This window comes from Eumetopias jubatus, unplaced genomic scaffold (genome assembly GCF_037043125.1).
Source record: "Eumetopias jubatus isolate StellerSeaLion01/CBP00866 unplaced genomic scaffold, mEumJub1_p1.0 scaffold_10, whole genome shotgun sequence".
Taxonomy (NCBI): Eukaryota; Metazoa; Chordata; class Mammalia; order Carnivora; family Otariidae; genus Eumetopias; species Eumetopias jubatus.
This window is the reverse complement of record NW_028274816.1, coordinates 84,772,016-84,788,097: the sequence shown is the minus strand read 5'-3', so window position 1 is coordinate 84,788,097 and position 16,082 is coordinate 84,772,016. Positions and strand designations below refer to the sequence as shown.

At 57.8% G+C, this 16,082-nt stretch overlaps 1 long non-coding RNA gene across 2 annotated transcripts; it reads left to right on the top strand.

The window, feature by feature from the left end:
• The first annotated feature begins 258 nt into the window (after positions 1-258).
• On the top strand, positions 259-5,594 carry LOC114216275 (uncharacterized). 2 transcript variants are annotated; one of them, XR_003610745.2, is made up of 3 exons: positions 259-372; positions 995-1,339; positions 1,766-5,594. It is a non-coding gene; the product is annotated as an uncharacterized LOC114216275 (long non-coding RNA). The 2 variants fall into 2 exon arrangements; XR_003610744.2 differs by having other exon boundaries at positions 995-5,594.
• The last annotated feature ends 10,488 nt before the right edge of the window (positions 5,595-16,082 follow it).

Below are 16,082 nucleotides of genomic sequence, written 5' to 3'. Positions count from 1 at the left end.
TCGGGGGACATGGGTTTTCCCTCCTCCTGGAGCAGGGTGGCCTGGCTCTGTCCTTGAGACTGAAGAGGGACTGGGAGAAACAGCTTGCCATACTCCCGGTCCACACCACCTCACACCCCGCCTCTCAGACTGGTGACTCTCAGGGCCACGGGCTCCCTGCGCCCCGGCCCCCCACGGCCAGGGCAGGAGCTGCGGGCACCCTGAGTGACGATGTGGTTTCCTCCCTGTCTCTGTGCCTTGGTGCCTTCCGCTCAGCAGCAGCCCTGGGGAGAGGGCAGCCCGTCCTCACGAAGCCTCCCTGCACTGACAGAAGAAAAACAAGGGACAGATGGAGGGCAAGGCCACGCCCCTTCCCACGGCAGGGGGCAACAGGTGGGGAAATCACAGGGAGAGGACGGCGGCTGGAGACGCGGCTATAGGGTGTGTGCGGGTGTATGCGTGTGCGTGCTGCAGATGGGCGTGCACGGGTGCACGCACGTGCACGGGTGTGTGTAAATGCGGGGTGCTCAAGCGAGTGGGAGTGCGGACGTGTGCAAATGAGCATGCGTTTGTGTCTGGGCACACGCGTGTGTGTGCGAGGGGGCAGGGGGAGGGAAGAGGAGAGCAGAGCAGAGCAGAAAGACAGCCAGAGCAAGAAAGCCCCACTGCCCAGCAGCAGAGCAGCCAACGGGAAGCCCCAGGAAGTAGGAGCTGCGCGCTCGCTGCTGGCTCCTTCTCAGAACCCAGCACGCCGCAGGTGCACGGCGACTTGCTGGTGCCCGCCCAACGGATCATGCAGGCCATAGGTGCCTCCCGGTCCAGGATGTGTTCCCCCCACTTTCCCCTAAGTCCACTTCCCCCTCACCTTCAGCAGTCAGCCCCTCCAGGCCAGCGCGCCCCACCCCCAGGCCCCCGAGGGAGCCTTCTCTCAATACGGGCTCACTTCTCCTCACCCAGGAACAAGGGGATTTCCTGCCTGTTTCTTCAGGCTGGGTGATGTAAGCTGTTTTTCTAGTGTTCAGCCAAAGAACCCTCCGGGCCTTCATTTGTCTAAATGCGGAGGCCTCTGGGGACGAGCTTAGCTGGCTTACTTCCGCCCAGCATCTTGTAGCCGTCCAGGCTAGTGCTGCCTCTAGACCGCTGGGATGCAAGAAACAGGGCCCTGCAAAAGGAGTGAGGGGCCAGAGTCTTCCTCAGACCAGATGCACCTGTGGACGTGGCCAGTGTTTCCCGCTGCGTCAGCTGGGGTTGGAACTGAGCCCAGTCGCACCTGAGGGTGTGAGAGACTCCAGGACACCCAGTCCCGGCCCTGCTCTGGGATCTGCACCCTGAGTGTGCAATGGCCTGGACACGTCTAGAGGTGAGTAGACAGCTGATACCACCACGGGAGGCCCACAGCAGGCCCTTCTCCTCTGGGCTCTCCAAGGGTCCTGGCAGCCCGCTCCAGGCACTTTCACCCTCAAGGTCAGGAAATGCTCCTTGGGTGAGCCTCCTGAGTCAGAAGCCTGGCTGTGCCCTAGCAGACCCACCTGGCCTATCTAGGGCCCCCAGATGTGGTCTGGGAATCATGGCATGCCCAATTCAGGGTCTTGTGAAGACCAAATGCATCCCTCACCCAGGCCCTGGCCTGGAGCAGACCCCCTTCCTTCCTAATCTAGACCCCAAGACAGGCCCGGTTCTTCACCCCACACCTCTTCCCTCACCTAGCTCCAGACTCTGGGCACTCGAGGCCTGCAGACCCCGGTCTCTCTCTCTCTGTCTCTCCCACCGCCTCTTCCCTCCGCAGGGATCTCTTGCCCTAGCCTTCAGGAAGTCTTGGAGACAGTCCCCTCTCCTGGACACTTCTCATGTTCCCAAGTCTGGCTTCTCCTCACCCTGGGAGCCTACATCATGCCCCAGACATGCGCGACCATAGCACCGATCGCAGTGGCCTGGGATTACCCCATCACCTGCCTCGCAGGGTGTGTAATCTCAGAGAGGAAGACAGCCTGGAGTGGAGCGGGTTGCGCACCCATTGCCCAGCACACAGTACCCGTCCGTGACGCACACATGGAACGAGCAGGTCTCCCCTGCGCAGAGCCGAACGCCACCCTGGAGCCAGTGACCCCAGCAGATGGGACCGAGGTGGGACTGGGAGCCTCTTCCAAAGGGCTGCCGGGAGAGCGGCCCGTCTCCCAGCCCTGCCCCCACCCTCCAGCTCCTGTCCCCCGCCATCCCGCCCCGTCCCTGCCACCTCCTGACGCAGACTCATCAGCTGTTGCCATGGAGACCAGCCCGCAATGGGCTCGCGCCCTCCCGCTGCACAGGGCGGGCAGAGCAACGGTGGCAGCCGGCTGTGCACAGAGAACACCTGCCCAGCGAGGCGGGCGCCCAGCTCCGGACGCAGACAAGCCGGGGCTCGGGGCCAGCACCCGCCCACCCGCACTGCCCTTCCCCCAGCAGGGTGACCTCGGGCAAGTCACTTCACCTCCCTGAGACATGCAGGATTTGAGGGATGATATGAACCACGCCAGGCAAGGGTCATCAACGTGTCATTTTGGGGTGCCAGCCTCGACATTAGCTTTCTTTTTCCAGACTTTCTGTCCCTTTGGCCTTTGTGCCCAATTCCCCCCAACTCAGGTGGGTCAGGAAGGAGAGACTCCAGTCCCTGCTGGAAGTAAAAGACTGTGTGTGACACGTGAAGACTAAGAGGAAGCCTCCAGGGCCACTAATGTGGCCTGGCCCTGGGACCACAAAGGTGGGTGCCACGCTGGCCTCTTGCCATAGAATGAGCAAACCCACTTGGGGCAGTGACCCCCGCCCTCGAAGGACGTCAGTTGGCCTCAAATTTGCCTGACAGCCTCTATATCTCCCTAGAGTAGGGTTGGGGCAGGAGGTGTCTCCTGGTCTCCTTATTGCTTTACGTGGTCCCTACTTCTGCGGACAGCTGAAGATCCCTGAGCCTGCAGGGGACCGGGAGACAGGAACGTGTGGAGATGCCATAAGTGGCCCGTGGCACCGAGCTGGCTCTCCCCGGCAGCCCAGGCCAGCTCGGATCCCACGTGGAGCTGAGCACCTGCATCTCAGGCAGGCCTGCGTGAGCCCTGATACAAAATGTGTCCCCCACCTCCCTTACCAGGATGTCAGTCCAGCCCCACTGCTGGGCTTTTGTCACTGCTGGGAACGGTCCCCAAAGTTGGGGACAGGAAGTGGGCCTTTCTGTTAAATGATGGATGGACAAATGGATGGATGAACGGATGTCTACAAGAACTGGAAGAAAGTAGCCACTAAGGGAGTCCTTCTCGGAGCGAAGGCCCACAGAAACCATGGGAGCTGGTGGGGACCGGGCAGGCTTTGGGAGCCAGGATTCCGGGGCCTGGATCTCTGAACGCTTCTCCGGGGGGTGGGGGTAGAGAAGGAGGGGACCCACAGCTCTGCTCCTTAGTCTCTTCCCCCTGGAACTCTCCACACCCTGAAAGGCAGAACTACGTCTCTCACCACCAGGCAGGAATCCCCACCCCAGACTGACCTGCCACCATGCCCCCAGCCCCGTGCCCACCCGCCCTACCCATGGACAGAACAGACCCAGAATGGCGTCCTGGCCTTGCTGCCCAGCCGACCGAGACGGAATGAAGGAAGGAAGGTGACAAACAGATTGCCCCGGATGGGCCTCCCTGTGAACGATTTCGGTAATACCTTAACACAAAAATAGAGGGTCAGAGGGCCTTTTGTGCGCTTCATCAATCTGGAAAACACCGAACAGAAAGCTGGAGGAAATTTAGAGAAAAAGTGACTAAACATAGTTTTTGGTGAGGATATAAAAATGAATAACGCCCTAACCTCTTGGAAGGCCCGATAGTTCTCGCAGAGCTGTACTTGGGCCCCCCGTGAGCTGCGAGGGGCGTCCCACTACCCCTCTTCACAGAGCAGGACTCGAGGCTCGAGCAGTTGCAACTTGCCTGTACGTAGGACGCGTGAAAAGCAATGCTAGGGTGTCCATGGGAGAACTGTGAGCCTGATTGAGTAATTCTTACAGAGCTCAGTGTCTTCGCCATTTTACGCGAGGCTGCTGGGTCTGTTACACCGTGAAAAACAACGTCGGGGGCACTCCACAGGACCGACGGGTTGCACTTGCTGTTTGCTTACAGCTCCCCAAAAGTAGACAATCTTGGAGGCTCATGTTTTAATTCTCTTCAAGGCACTTGCAGACACTCACTAGAAAAGAAAAGTTGCAGGAATGAAAGTGGCCGTTCCTCATGACACCAGCGTGTGCGGCTCGGGAAGAGCCCACAGACCAGGTGAGACTTAGCTGATATGCGGAAGGTGTTCACAGCCGCAAAACAGGCGTCTCCCAGCTCGTGTCTCCCAGGACAAAGAGGAGGGACCCTGGACTGCTCTCCTGACCCCTCTCTCTTCAGATGTGAGCACGTGAAGAGCTAGGTGGGGTCTCACATGTCATCCAGATCTGGTATTTGCAGAAAGGGAGGAAAGAGAAAGACTTTGCTGGTCACCCTTAGATCCCCCATGGGGCCTGAGGTTCGGCGGCTGCACAGTTGGGGAAATAGTTGCTCAGGACCCCGATAGGTAACACAGATGATAGGAGGAGTGTAGCTCTGGGTGAGCAATGGGGCATCCTGCTTGCTCGGATTCCCCTTTCCATCCTTTCCACCCCAAACTCCAAAGACCACCCCCAGGATTTCTCTGGTCTTCCCACAACTTGAAAGGCATGACTCTATTATCCTGTAGACCCCTCGAGGCTTGGGACTATGTAGGGACACCGTCTGTCCATCTCCAGCACCTAGCAGCCTTCCTAACCAATGGCAGCCACTTGGTGTTTGCTGAGTGAATGAATGACCCATGGATGAGTCAGCTATTGCTATGATACTGTGTAACAGACAAGCCCCCAAATCTCAGTGACTCACAACCGAAAGCACTGAACTTTTTTCTTATCCATGGGCACAAGCCAGCAGGGGCACTTCCAGGACCAAGCATCTCCTTTGGGGACCAGCAGCTACAGGGAGCCCATTCTGCTCATGGTGAATAGGAGAAACACAAGGCCCAGTCACACATGCACATCTGAAGACACTGCCTGGGTCACACCCACAAACACTCCACGTGTGGCCACAGCCAGCATCAATGGGCTGGGGCAAGCTGTGCACCCACTCCAGCGGGGGGCACCGCAAAGCCACCTAGCCAAAGACGCAGATGTGAAATTCTACATAGAGAGGGAAAGAAGAATTTTGGAACCAAGCGTCCGAGCTGCCACAAAGCAGAGGATGGAAACAATGGCAGAGCACTGCGTCCTTTGCAGGCTCGTTCAGACAGGATGTGTGGAAATTGCTCCGAGAAGTACAAAGCTCTAGTTAAATGCTATAACACAGCGATGGCATGATGAAATATCACCTCCACTGGACAACACAGTCACCATAAAGAGACCTCATTCTTGGAGAGAGGAATGGGGTGCTGGACAGAGGGACCCACCTCACAGCGAGACTGGAGCTGCATGTGGCTTGTTAACGCGGCTCTAACAAGCCCCCTGAGCCAGCAGTCCTCAGAGGGTGACCGTGGGCAGGGCCGGGGCGCGGGGCTGGCATTGCAAAAGCTGTTAAAATAAAGAAATATGGGAGTATTGTCAACCCTCCCAGCCTCGTGTCAGCGTATCCCCGGATTTGGGATAAGTGTGACCGGCCCCAGATTCGGCAGGTTCCTGCCTCCCCCTTCCAAGTGCACACATGCACAAGCACACGCAGACACTGCCCCCCTGCTGGCCCCCACCCAAGAGGCTCATTTCAAAGATGTGGGTACACTGAGTTGCTGACCTCAGAGCCGCTTTGGGGAGGTGGCTGGAGACCGGGACAGGCTCAGGGAGACAGGCTCCCTCGGGTCCCAGGGAGGCTCCCAGGGAGAGAAGGAAGTTCCTACCAGCCCTGCTTGTTTTCAACAGTTTGTGCGTTTTCTAGTTTCCTTTTTCTTTTTTCCTTTCCAAAGCTCCGCTCACCCAAGAGAATAATGTAAACATTTAGGATGGCATTTTAATAGTCCCAGGGGCATTGATCATTATTATGAATTTGAAAATAGCTGAGTTATGAATGTTTGACAGTACAATCACGCAGTGCTCTCTACGTTGTAAAATCTTAAACGCCCAGCGGTGCTATTATTCTCCGAGCGCTTTCTCCTCTGTTGTCTCAAAGGGGAGGAGTTACTCTCCCAGTTAGGGTGATTGGAAGACAGGGGTCAGGAAGGGTCAGACCACTTGCCAACCGGGCGATGCCGCCGGAAGGCATCGGAACCCCGGGAGCCTTCTCTTCTCCCTGCTAGAATTCCCCCAGAGACTTCACCCTCAGCTCCTCGAACCACCTTCACCTCTCCTTGCCACCTGAGACTCCAGATCCCTGCTTCACTCCCCAGATCCTGCCCTGGCCCCACCTGGGCCGCCTCCAGGGGTCTCGTGCCACCAATTAGCTCTTCTCTCCTGCAGCCTTTCCCCTGTGTGGTACTGTCCTGCCTCTGTGCATAGATGTGTTCATGTCTCTCCCCCAGACAGCCCGCCCCCCGTACAGATCGCCTTCCTGCAAACACACAGATGCTCCCCTGCCCCCTCCCACGCTCCCCCGAAAACAGAGGCAGGTGGGCGCTTTAGCAGGTTACAGGCAGTGGGGGCTGAAGGGGCCTATGCGGGGCAGCCTGGTCCACACCCACCATGTGGGTGACATAAGGACATGCTATGGGTCACTCTGGAGACCAAATACGGAGGCTGGACATCTGAGGCCCCCAACTGGCCTGGGGTTCGGGTGCATGTGCCGCCATCCAAGCTTCCTGGGTGGGTGCCCTGCCTGGGCTGGCCTTGGGCCTGGGCCTCGTGCTGGGACCACCTCCCCCAGTGCCACTTCTCACTTCCCTACCTTCTGCAGTCGCCGGCTCTTCCTCTCCACTTCCCCAGCAGTGGGAATCAGCCTCCAGATCCAAGGAAAGCGTTTCAGGGCAGACTAACCTCCTGCTCCCAGCCCAGGAGGAGGGTGTGGTGGGAGGGGAAGCACCAATAGTCATCAAGCCCCCATCCTGTACCAGGTGCCAAGATGGGTAGTCTGCACACGCTGTCATCTCCCTGTCCTTGAACCCTAGGGGGGCGGGGCTCGTCGTTCCCATTTTGCAGATGAGAAAACTGAGGCTCAGAGAGAGTAAGGAGTTTGCTCAAGGCTACTCGGTGTCTCAGTCAGCTCGGGCTGCATTAACAAAATACCACAGGTCGGGGGCCTTGAACACAGACATGTATCTCCCACAGCCCTGGAGGCCGGAAGCCGAAGATCAGGGTGCGGGCAGATTGGGTTCCTGGTGAGGGCTTTCTCCCCGGCTCGCAGACCAGGGCCTTCTTGCTGTGTCTTCCCGTGGCAGGAGAGAGTCTGGCGTCTCTTCTCTTCTTACAAGGGCACAAATTCCATCATGAGGGATCCAGCCTCATGACCTCATCCAAACCCCATGACCTCCCAAAGGCCCCATCTCCAAATACCACATTGGAGGTTAGGGCTTCAATGTAGGAATTTGGGGTGGCACACAATTCAGTTCATAGCACTCAGCTAGTAAGAGGTGGCACCAAGATCCAAACTCGGGTCTGCCGGAGTGGCTCCCGGCTGGCTCAGTCGGTAGACTATGCAACTCTTGATCTCGGGGTCAGGAGCTCAAGCCCCATGTTGGGTGTGGAGATGACCTAAAAATAAATAAACCTCAGGGGCTCCTGGGTGGCGCAGTCGGTGAGGCGTCCGACTCTTGGTTTCAGCTCAGGTCATTATCTCAGGGTTGTGGGATCGAGCCCCACGTCAGGCTCTGCACTGGGTGTGGAGCCTGCTTGGGATTCTCCCTCTCCCTCTGCCCTTCCCCCTCTAAAAAATAAATAAGTAAGTAAACTTCAAACTCAGGTCTTCCAGAGTCAACACAGAAGCTCCTGTGCCTCTTCAGTCTGCCTCTCATCAGGAGACAAGCAACACCCCCCACCACGGGGTTATAGAGAAACTCACCGCAAAGGGCCCTTGGGTCGGGGGCTCAGGAGGGCAGGCCTGGGGACCATGGCTGAGGACCCCCTTCCTGCCCTGCCTACACAGGCTGGCCAGGGCAGTCCCTTCCTGATGAGCTGTTTTCTCAAGCAACTCCTAATGACATGCTTGCTCTCAGGAACGTCCACTGGGGGGGCCATCTTCCAAGGTCGTTTGTCCAGTCCCTGCTAGGAGCCCTCTGGGCTACTGGACTTCCCACAAAGGGGCTCTGAGCACTCAGTCCAGGGCTCCTTCCCCGCGCACAACCCTGACAGTCCAAGGGACAGCTCCCTGGTCTCCAGGATGGTGGAAAATTCCAGACCAGTCATCTGACCAAGGCTAGCGTGGGCTGGCTGTCCTCACAGAAGCCACATCGCTGTCACCACGACCCATGCCACTTGGCTTCTTCCCCGAGTGTGGGGCTTGGGGGTCAAAGGTGGGAAGGGGCAGGAGAGCGACAAGAACGGTGTGCTGTGGTGGGTTGACATGTGGTGGGTTGAAGCCCCCAAAAGGTTATGGGCAAGTTCTAACCCCAAGTACCTGTGAATGTGAACTTATCTGGGAATAGGGTCTTTGCAGATGGAATTAGTTAAGATGAGGTCATAAGGATTGGGCCCTAAATCCAACGACCGGTGTCATGAGAGGGAAATTCAGACGCAGACACACTCGCGGGAGAAGTTCAAGTGACAACAGAGGCAGAGATTGGGTTGCTGTGTCTGCAGCCAAGGAACAGCCAGGCCGGCCAGCCACCAGCAGAAGCGAGGAGAGAGGTGTGGGGCAGTCTCTACCCTAGAGCCTCAGAGGGAGCCAACTTTGCCAACACCTCGATTTCGGGACTTCTGGCCTCCACAACCGCGAGGGAGTCAACATCTGCTGTTTTAAGCTCCCCAGTCTTCAGGGATTTGTGCGAGCAGCCCCAGCAATCCTCAGAAAGACACGGGGTTGGGGTCGTTGTCAGGGAGTCCTCGCGGGAACACCAGGCAATACTGTGATTTATAATAAAAAATAGATTGGGTTTTCATCCCTGTTTCTGGCACAGAGCTCCTAAAACCCTGGGAATTTCCTAAGTGGTGAGAACAATAAAGATCTCTTTTGTTATGTTGACTCTGTGGCTGAGGTTGGGGGCTGTCTGCCTCGCGATAGTGATAGAGGGCTGGAACTCTCAGTCCCACCCTCTGATCTCCGGGAGGGGAGAGGGGCTGGAGGGTCAGGCAATCACCATGATATAATCAGGTCCATGATATAACCCATCATGCCTTCATAAGGAAGCCTCCATAGAAGCCCAAGGGACCAGGTTCCGAGAGCTTCCAGGTTGATGGACACGTGGAGATTTGGGAGGGGCGGCAAGCCTGGAGAGGCCTTCCCCCTCCTCCACATATTGCCGTGTGCGTCTCTTCCATCTGGCTGGTCTGAGTTACACCGTGAGATACTGAGGAAAAGGGTTTCCCGAGTTCTGGGAGCCACTCGAGCAAATTAATCAAACCCAAGGAGGGAGTCGTTGGAACCTCCAAACTATAGCTGGTCATTCGATTGACCTCTAAAGGGGCGGGGGGAGGTCTGGTGGGACTGATTCCCCGGGGATCTGACATCATCTCCAGGCAGATGGTGTCAAAACTGAGTCTCACTGTAGGACCCTAAGCTGGTGTCAGGGAATGACTTGGTGGTATGAGGGGGAAGCCACATGCACGTTGGAATTGGGTCCCAAAACACTTTTATACCAACACTGGGTCAACTACCACCCAGCAGAGAAGGCAGGACTTGAGGGCCGAGGGAGCCCGGCCCGGCGCAGCCCTTACTGGGGGCCGGCACTTCATGCCCTCAGTCAGGGGTTCTCAACACCCACCTCCCAGCACTACTCAGAATAATAGTAAGAAGGCCAACCCTTTCCCAGGCACCTGCTAGGACCTCACAGATACTACTTCTCACCCTCCAAGACAAGGGTGGTCATTGCAGATCAGATGAGCAGGTCACAGGGAAGCTTCTAGAACAGTCATGGCACACAAGAGTGCTGCTCAGTGCGGTTCCCCTCTTCCCTCATGAGGAGGCAGGGAACCACAAGGCATTCTTTTGAGGATGCTTGTAACTAAGAAAATCAACAGGGTGGTAGATGCCAAAGGCTGGAGGGTCGGGCCTCATGGCTACATGGCCCTTGTCCCAGCGCCTCTCCCCAGCAGGCCTGCCCCTGCCCAGAGGTGAGACAAGACCTCATCACTCCCGGCCCAGGGTTCTGTCGTTCCTCTGACACCTGGCTTCCCCTTCACTGTGTCCTGGGGGTCACCTGCTGACCTTCCCATCACTATTCACAATCTCCCACGTGTACCTGAGCTGTGCCAGACGCCATGCTACACCATGGAGCCCCAAAATGGCAGACACGGTCCCTGACCCCAGGAAACATGCCTGGCCCACCTCCAAAAGACACACAGGCCTGGAGGGGTGGGAGAAGCCACAGGCCATCCTGACCCGTGTGCCCGCGCCCCTGCCCTCCTGTGCCACCTCCCAGGGATCGCCTGTAAGTCCGGGTCTCTCGACAGGCGGGGGATGAGGGGCCACCAGAAGGCCCAGGACACATGCATTGGCACATCTTGCTGAGGTAATCATTTTAGTCAAAAATCTGGGGGGTGGGGCGCCTGGGTGGCTCAGTTGGTTGAGCAACTGCCTTCGGCTCAGGTCATGATCCTGGAGTCCCGGGATCGAGTCCCACATCGGGCTCCCCACTCAGCAGGGAGTCTGCTTCTCCCTCTGACCCTCTTCCCTCTCGTGCTATCTCTCATTCTCTCTCTCTCAAAGAAATAAATAAAAATCTTTAAAAAAAAAATCTGGGGGGTGGGAGGTAAGGGAAGTCCAAGAATTCAATTGGCAAATGATCTAAAAACTAATGGGTCTATGAAAACCCACAGGGCTGTACCAGGGGGCAGGATGCACGTGCATTTCTGAGACAAGACTCAGTGGTTCACAAACCCCTGTCCTGGTCACCCGCAATCCAGAGGGTCGGGGTCCGCTCCCACCACCCCCCAGCCCCCTCCCGTTGCTGCTACACCACCTGCCCCCGCTGAGCAGCCGGCCGCTGCATGGAGAGCATCCTGGCCCCGCACGAGGCACTCCCATCTTCCCAAGAGGGCATCCTCCGCTCCCCTCTAGGCTCACCCCAAACACCCACCCTCCTCTTGGTCCAAGAGGGCTTGACCGTGAAGCAGGCGCTGCACAATGGCCCTGGGAAGCCAGTGAAGCTTCCCTCCGGCGAGGGCAGCAACGCAGCCCAAGGCGCGAGGACAGCTGCATTAATCACTCTTCTCCCGTTCTGTCAGGCCTGCCACCTCCTGTAGGTGCCACATATATACACTTAAACTTTAAAGGTCCGGTGGCAGCCCCAGGGAGGGAGAGCTAAAAATCCTCACCAGCTGCCTCCTCCTCCACCCCCCAAATGCCCCATCCCAGAAGGAAGAGGGTTTGGAACAAGGAGGAAGAGCTCCTCGCAGACCCAACCCATCCATCAAACTGACTGAGCTCAGGCCACCAAGAATCCGGGGAGGTTTTCCAAGCAGGACAAAAGGCTAAGGGATGATGTCGGAGTGAGCGACTGAGACTCTCTGTCTACCTTCCCCAGGGACAGCTGTGTCCCTGATGACAGGGCCTTTCCCACCAAGGGGGGTAAGCGGCCCTGAGGGTTCTGGGGGTCCTGGAGGCGAGGGCTCTGCCTGGGGCCTGACACCGCAGGGCCGCTGCGCTCCCTCCGCCATTTGCTCAGTGAAGCCCCTGAGCATCTGGCATGTTCCAAGGCACAGCCTTACGTGCCAAGGGCGCACAGAGAAATCAAAGATTTCTCTGACCCCAGGGTCTGCAGGGGAGGGGAGGCAGGCTTGCAGGAAATCATTTTTATAGGCATGAGGGTAAACCCTAGGAGGGGGTAGGGAGGAGGCACCATGGAGCCCTGAGAGGGGAAAGAAGCACAAGTGGCCAGAGAGAAGACAGAGACCCCATCTCCGCAGAGGGGACATTTGGTCTGGGTCTCACTGCGTGAGTAGGAGTTCTCTAGGCAGACAAAGGGAACTTGGTTGGAGTGGCGAGGCCATGGATAGTGATGAGAAGGAGGCCAAGGCTGGGGTCCTAGGCCACCCAGGGGAGTCAGTGAGGCCAGCCCAGAGCAGCGCCACAACGTGGTGGACGCTGGGCTATGCCGCCCAGATGCCCCGTCAATGCTGGCCACATGCACACGGGGATGGCTTCAGCTGCAGAGGACCCCGCAAGGCCTCGCCCTCCCTCGGGGGGGCCACAGCCAAGGTCCCATCGATGGAGCGTATGAAGGGCCAGCGGGCTCAGCCAGCTCAGGACAGCTCTGAGGGCCAGACTCTCCCTCTGCCCCCTCCCGCTTCCTTCCCTGCGTCCATTCTCTAATTAACATCCTGCAGGCTCAGTCTGCCTCCCGGGAAACCAAACCCGCAACGCATCCATTGGGTGAAGGTAAAGGCTGTAATTTAGAAATAAGTGGTCAATAAACCAGATCAGAAATAAAAGCTCCCCAGCAAGAGGAAGCACAAACTCATTTTAATTTCCTAATCAAGACTCACTCTGCTTCTGAAACATTCTCTAAGGAGAAGGGCGAGCATCTGCGTCCGCTCGGAGCGGCTGGGGTGCTGGTCTCCCACGTCATCCCCAGCTTCCTGAACCAGGACTCAGCCCACGAAGGACGTGAGTGCGTGGTGAAGAGAGCGCATCCTGAAGAAGTACTGTGGGGTCAGAAGTGGGCGAAGGGGTGAAGATAACCTGTAGCCTACAACAATGCAGACGATGCAGAGGGTGTCCAGTAAGGGCGCCCAAGAGTAGAGCTCAAAGCTGCTCCTGATGGAACAACAGAGCTGCTGAAAACCTCCAACCTGCAAACAGATACGGTTCCTACCCATAGCTTACCTGGCCGCCGTGCACTCCGTGCTCCCAGCGGAGGCGACCTGGAGTTACCTGGGCAACAGGTAAAGACACCTGTGCTCTCAGGATGGGAAATCGAGAGGTAACAAGCAGAACTCTCCTCCTCCTCTGCTCCTCCCCAGATCCCTGGCTGAGAAACTCAAGGTTGGAGACAAATTAATTTGCCTTAATGTGCTTGAGTTTATCCATTAATTACACGCGTCCTCCCAAGCAATTTTCCACCTGCTTCCCATAAACATCCTCATGCCTCTGGTGGAGTACCAGCCTCATACCCAGCGTTGAGTGGCTGGTGAATTGCACTTGTTCATTTGTTTATTATGAGGACGCTCAGTTGCCAGGGATTCGTTAGGTAAGACACCGGGGTATGTCACTCGCTTATTTTGACCTGCCTGGCTGTCTTCATTTGCAGCTTCGAGAGGGAGACATTCTGTCCTCTGCTTCTCCTACGTGCCCAGCACAGGTGACGGTGGTCCCTGCGGGATGGTTTGTTCCCATGACAATGTGCAGGTGAGCGTGCATCTTCGCCTCTCACCTCCTCCCTAGCAGATCTCAGGGGACCTGAAGGCTAGGGGCTTGGGGCAGCCCGGGGGGTGGGGGGGAGGGGAGGATGCCCAGGCTGGAACCAGGTTGGAGAGGGTGGGGGCAGTGACCTGGGCAGCTGCCTTCCTGCCTGGGGTGAGGCAGGTGTGTCCCTCCCGGGGCAGCCCCGAATCAGAGGGTTTTTACGAGCTGAGTAGAACCTGGGCAGCTTGGAAGCCTCCGAGGTGTAAGCCTAGAGAATAACTGGGCACAGGCCAGAGGGGCCGCAGAGGACCACAGGGCCAAGGGGCACAGAGTGGGGTAGGCCGAGGCCCTTCGTGTGACAGGTGGAGGGAGCTGCGGGTAGAGCTGTGGCACCCCAGGGGGCTGCTGTAGAAAGGACACAGGTGGGCCTGGCAGGTGGGGCAGAGTGAGGGTGGGGCCTGGCAGGCTGGGCCCCCACTGGGCGCTGGGCATCTGGGCCCAGCCCTCAGACCTGAGTCTGGGCCAGGTCCCCATCCCCGAGGGGGCAGGGCCTGGCCGGGTCACCAGAAGCCTAGGCCTGGAGAGAGGGGGCCGAGCAGGAGAGGAAGAAGCCAGAGCAGGGTGGGACAGCGCGAGGCCTCGAGGCGTAACGGGGAGCTGCCAGGGAGGGCACGGGGCCACCGGAGACACTCGTTGTAAAGAGTCCGTTCCCGCCGCCGCCAGCCCAGCCCTCCCAACGTCCAGACACGGGGCCTGTCCGGGTGGCCCTGGTGCTCTAGCCTCTGAGAGCCAGCTGTGACCAGCCTGAGCTTCGGGGTCACGTCTAGGCAAGTTCTCCGCCAGGCACTCAGCGCTAATACGTCTAATAAGCTGACCTCTGCCTCAGTTTCCTCGTATGTCGATGAGGACTAATAACGAACGACAGATACCTCACAAGAGCCATAATTTTAACAAAGTACTTAGAAAGTGCTGAACACAGCCCAAGCAAATAGCAAATGCTCAAAACGTGTTTTGATGATGATGATGATGATGATGGTGATGATGACGATTACCAGTGGCTTACCTCCAATCCATGCCTCTCAGGAGCGTGGGGACAACGCACGTACGTACCCTCTCGCTCTCTCTTTTGATATTCAGGCAGAGGGACAGCTGAGGCTCCAGATCAGAGGGTCCGGGGAAGAGAGAGGCGAAGAAGCAAGGATGGCCCCACCAAGCCCGGAATGTTCTAAACTCTCAGCGCACCTGTGGGAGAGAGCTTCACACCAGCGCTGGCCCTGGCGGCCACACTCTTGAGCACGGGACTGGACTTCAGGGTGACGGAGCCAGAGCAGGCGGCCCTGAATTTCTGCAGAGACTCTCCTTCCGTGCCAAAGAAAACCAGGCGCTCGGGACTCCTGTGGCTGCTCCTGGGCTCTTTCCCACACCCTCTCCTCCCGTCCCGTCCCCAAGGAGCAGCAAGCAGAGGGGGGAGAGAATCAGTCCAGTCCTCCCGGCTGCCCGCGCCTGTTCAGACCCAGAGGGAAGCTGGGACCCCGTTCTGTCTGTCTTGTCCATTCCCCCATCCTCACCCATCCCCAGCAGCCCGTTTCTCCCACTCCCACCCCGATTCCCGGATACCCCAACCCCAGGCCTCCTCCCGCAGAGACCCCACCGCCCCCAGCCTTCCACCGTCAACTTCTCCGGGCTGACAGCACCCCGCTCACCTGCCCCAAGCCAGCAGGCAGCATCCTAACTGCCCCCCCCGCCCCCCAGAGCCCCCTCCCCGCCCGGCACCCCCAGCCGGCCCGTGCCAGGTACAAGGCCAGACCCTGTTGCCTTCATTATAGACCGTAGCACAAAAACATAATAAAATAAAATGAATGTTTTCTCAGTGAAAATCCATTAGATGAGTTACTGGTGTAATTTAATAATAGGGACGGGAAGCTGCAGCAAATTACCGAAGTATATAATTAAAGTGAATCTATTTTAAAGTCCTTTATTGCTTGGTGTTTCCCGGGTCCCGGTCCCCCCGCCCCAACCCAGCCCTCCTTCCCTCCCCGGGTGTGGGGAAGAAGACGGTGGGGTGGGCTCCTTCGGAGCCGTCAGTACGGTAGCGGTGTGCCAGGCATGGCTGAGGCCCCAGGCTGGCCTCCCCCTTGGGCAGAGCAGGGGGAGAATGAGTGACAGGCACGCCCTGAGGTCAAATCCTAGGACCCACCTCCGCTGGAGCCTCTGGGTGAGGGCTGATCTTCACCCTAAAAGCTGAACCCGTGAAACCGAGGAGGGGTGGGGAAGGGCAGGTGTATGCCCTGAGAATCCCGGTCATGGAGGGCAGATGCCACCGACCCCTGGACCTCAGATTTGCTCATATGTATGAGTTTCAGGATGGTGTCATGATTAGGAGGCAGCAGGAAGCTGAGACGCAGAGGGGTTCAGCACTAGCCCAGAGTCACACAGGACAAGAGGCAGAGTTGGGATTTGATCTTGTCCAGCATGGTTTCCAGGACCACGGAGCTCCCGGCAGGGACTGTGGTCCGCTGGGTAGAAAAGCCCTGTGTCATAATCCTGGTTAGTTACTGTCCGTTTCCAAAGGAGGAAAGAGAGGTGACGTGCACAGTTACTGCTTCCATGGTCATTTCCCACCTTCTGGAATTCGGTGTCAGGGTGGGGGCCCAGGGTGGGCACAGTCAAACC